The sequence below is a fragment of the Zea mays genome, chromosome 3 (assembly GCF_902167145.1).
Source record: "Zea mays cultivar B73 chromosome 3, Zm-B73-REFERENCE-NAM-5.0, whole genome shotgun sequence".
In the NCBI taxonomy this organism is placed as follows: Eukaryota; Viridiplantae; Streptophyta; class Magnoliopsida; order Poales; family Poaceae; genus Zea; species Zea mays.
Window position 1 is genome coordinate 85,142,325 of NC_050098.1, and position 4,613 is coordinate 85,146,937.

The 4,613-nt window shown below is 43.2% G+C and overlaps 1 pseudogene; it reads right to left on the bottom strand.

Moving 5' to 3' along the window:
- Positions 1–258: 258 nt before the first annotated feature.
- LOC118476676 (uncharacterized) lies at positions 259–4,097 on the bottom strand (annotated as a pseudogene).
- Between the last annotated feature and the right edge of the window lie 516 nt (positions 4,098–4,613).

Sequence of the window (4,613 nt, forward strand, 5' to 3'; positions counted from 1 at the left end):
TGTTATCAAAGTGAATACAACCAATTCCTGACCTCGCGCGAGTGCTAGAAAAATCACTCGACTTCTACCGAGATCCCTAATTAGCAAGGCAGCTACTCGACCTAGCATACTAGTATCCATCTCAAAGGGAATCCTGAGTTCATGCAACTAGGGTTTCATTCAACTCCTACACTTAAGTGCACGGTACAAGCCTACAAACATTAAGTGCAGTAAAATAGCATATATAACGGTTATGCATAAAACCGGGGCTTGCCTTTAATTTAACACTTAGATAGTGTTTGTTGGGGGAGGTACTCGCTTGGCGAGCATCTACTGGATAAATCCATCATTCTTCACGTCGTCCACCAACGGCATCTTGTGGTTGACACCACATCACTGGCTCGATCATCATCTCTCGGTCCTATATGAGGTGCAAGATGCATATGTATGAATATAATGAAAGTAGCACAAAAATAGCACAAGATATACCAAGACACAGTGGCGAACTAAACATTAAAGTGGAAGACACCGTAGATAACTACATGTTAGCTTTAGTTATCTACACGTCGTCGGCGTTCAACATTGACACCATTAAAAAGATGACAACATTTTATTTATTTACGCAACATGACCACGACATCACAAGTACACGCATTTACTACGCTCACCTTAATCGTTCATTTGTTCTTCTATTGACCGTACACGAGCAATCAATACAACGTAAGTTTAAATAGGACCTAGGCATTCATGTCTATGAACTCCTATATCACAATCAACTAGAGAAGAAACATATAAAACAGGACACTTAGGCAATATTAAGCTTAGTCATGGCAAGTCTACATTTATTTAAGTGCTAACCAAACATTTTTAGCCAAACGGGTGAAATAACAATCAAATGAGCACTAGCAGAATTTTTTAGACAGCAATACAGCAGTTGCTTGTTTTAATCATAACTTTTCAAATATTAATGCAAACATAGCAAACTAGGACTTTCTGCAAAGCTTAAAATGTTCTCTACAACTTTGGTATTTTCATCTCAACAAGATTCCACACTTAGCAAGGTTAAAAATGCTAACACAACAGATCTGTCCAGATTTGGACAGATTCAGACTTACAACTTCAAAAAGTCACAACTGAAGATTTAGACATCCAAACAAGGTGATTTTAGACTTTCTGGAAAGATAATTAAATGTTCTACAAATTATTTATAAACATCATTGGCTAGTTTAATATGTATCAAGGGTAAAATACACCATGAAGGCTGTGCTGTCCAGAACTGGACAGATTCAGTCTTCAGACTTTAAACATCCATAACTTAATCTTCAGACCACCAAAAATAGTGATCCAAGACTTTTTGGAAAGCTTGGCAATTGCACTACATAACATTTATAATCACCCAGAAGTGATTCTGTGTTTAACTGAATCAAACAACGCAGTTTTCAAAATCTGTTCTGACGGTGGACAGAACACAGCAACCAAGTTGTAAAATTCATAACTCTTAAACCGTCAGGCCTTTAGTTATGAAATTTTAACACAAGCAAGATCAGAAAAGCATCTACAACTTTTATATAACGACCATGAACAGGTGGCAACATTAAATTGAGCAAACAGTGCAGTTTCTGAAATCTGTACAGAATTTGGACAGATTCAGTTACTGAATTTGTAAAAAGCACAACTCCTAAACTGTTAGACCTGTGGCTGTCAAATTTTAACACAAGTAAGATAATAAAGTTATCTACAACTTTTTTGTGACCACCAATAACTAATTTCAAGATTAACTTAAGCAACCATTGCAATCTCTGAAATCTGTTCAGAAATTCGACAGATTCAGGTGCTGGGCTTGTGAAAAGCACAACTCCTAAACAATCAGGTTTATGGCTGTCAAATTTCAGTACAAGCAAGATAATCATGTTATCTACAACTCTTCTATATGACTTTTCTACAGAAAACATGATTTGGTTTATCAAACAAACAGCACAACAAAAACAGCGCATGCAGTCCAAAACAGCAATCAATAAAATTCAGCTCCTATTCACTTCAAAAAAATTGCCGCGTTCTAGAGACTTGAACCATTCTAACATTTTATCATCTGTTAGAGTTAAAACAATCAAATTAGGACCAATAAGTAAACTTACTAATTTTATACAAGTTATTTCGTGCGCTAGAATTACTATACACAATCAGCAAACACGTTCACCACAATAATCAAACCTGGTATAAATGTGTATATCGATTGCGCCCTTCACACATTAATTCGTATTTTCACTTAGACCTCACATGCGCACTAATACTTTTCATTCGCAACCATAACCATACACAGTTAGACCACAACAAGCAATTCATCGCGACTACAAACTTAACCAAAGCCATCTAACAAGTCGGCTAGCCAGAGTAACAATCTAGGCCGCTACACATCCTACACGTCGGCTTGCATATTATTATCGCAATCCGAGACAACATATATATAACAATCACTTAACGAATTTGACTCCTCAACATTAGTTGGCTAATCATAGCATAAGACTTAGCAACCGATTTAGACATTGCAACTCAAAACATGGGTGGGAGCAGGTTAATTAACGGTTCTTAACCTTTTCTCAACTTAAACAAGACAACACACAAGTCACTTAGAACACCATATTTTAGGAGGTCTAACATAGAGGCATTAACGTCTGGCATAAAACTCCATAAGACTTACTTGCTACTGAAGAACCTAAAGCACTTAGGTGCATATGTTATCGGATTGTTCTTCAATTTTAACCAGGACCGACTTATGAATGCTACTTGCTTCCAATAATTCTTGGGCTGCGATAACACTCGTATAAGACCTCTAATCGATCAACAAGACATTTATTTATCCAAAGGGGCATGGAATGTGATGATTGACAAAGCGAAGCATCACATTGCCATACAACAAAAATCATGACAACACTGACAGATACTATCCACTAACCGTTGAAAAACTAAACTTACTTCCCGCTTTACCACTACACCACCCTTTAGTCACGTGACCATCGGGAGAGTCCTTCACACGATTATACAATAGTAACCTAAACGTCGGGTCACACAATACATACATATTTCTTTGTTGCGAGTATAACCATATCACAGCATATACCCGCGCACCTCAATTAAATATCTCCCGCCACCACTACTATAATACACTACGGCACACACACACCTACGTATACTAATTCAATCCTCACATCACATATATTTCCAAACTTACTCATCACATAAAACAACACAACACGTTTGCTTACCTAAACGTTAAGGCAACCTTGCTTCGGCATATAACCAAAACATTTTTTATACCCACACACATTCCAACACCAATGTACACCACATCGACCAAAATATAATTATACAACTACGAATCGCACATAACAACAACCGCTTGTTCTTTAACCGCAAATGCGATCCTACTAACGTGTATTGCCGAAACATATTACACACATCCACATACATACATGCATTGTCCGACATCAACCAAAGCGTATGTATTATAAACTATAATTCAATCAACCTGAATGGGTCGTGACTAGACGCATGGTTGTCCACATGGCTCGGTATTTCGTCGAACGGGCAAGGCACGACGTCGACCACTAGCACGGTTTTCGACGGCGTCGCGGATGGGCTGCGCAAAACAGCGAGCACACGGCGGGCGTCGACGGCGCGCTGTCCATGGGGCTCCACAAAACAGCGAGCCGGCAGCGCGCGAAGTTGGGGCTGTGTAGATCGGCGGTGGAGCTCGCTGCTGGAATTTTATGGGCGCCCTGAACAGTGAGCTGGGCTGCATTGGCCTCTCGCCATGGGTGGAGCTCAGATGGGGGAAAATGCTGCCATGGGAGAGGAGTTTGGTTGTCCTCCATGGCTGTCCAGATCTCAGGCGCAGCAGGGATTGTTCTAGGCGCTGAAACATGGAGAGGAGCAAAGGGAGGAAGGGGGAAGATTGCAGGGCGTCATGGGAGGAAGAGGTGGGCGAGCTGCTGCTCGCCGTGGACGACGGCGGCTCGCTGCAACTGCTGTTTTATGGGGAAGAGGGGAGGAGAGGGGCCGGGGCGGCATGGCTCCTACTGCTGTCCATGGAAAATAAATAGGACGCAGGAACAGCAGGGGAAGGGAGGTCGTCGGCCTGCACTTGTGCTCGTCCAGGGGAAACAGGGAGGGCGCAGGGAGGGTCGAGCCCATGGAGGAGCAGGGCGTCGCGCCCTGGCTGGAGAGCGCCTGCTGCAAGGGAGCTCGGCCATTTGCAGCAGTGGCAGGGGGCGTCCATGGCGGCTGGCCGAGCAGAGGTGTCGGCCATGGGAACTGCTGGCAGCCATGAAGTAGAAAGGGGGCGCTGGGAGGTGAAGCTGCAGGGGGTGGCGCCATGGGAGGTGCTTCAATGCGCTGGGGAAGAAGGGCGCCCTGCCGGATGGGTGCCGAGCGCCATGGCGAGAAAGAGCCGAGCTCCCTGCGCTAGCGTGCTGCTGCTGTGAACAGGGAGGAAGAATGGTTGTGGCGGCCGGAAGAAAATGAGGGGTGGGAGTGCAAAATGACCAAGGGCAAGGGAGAGGGATCCGTATTTATAGATGAGCCCTAGGGTTAGGGTTTTTCTTAGTGGGCCAAATGGGCTGGGTTGGGCTTGGCCC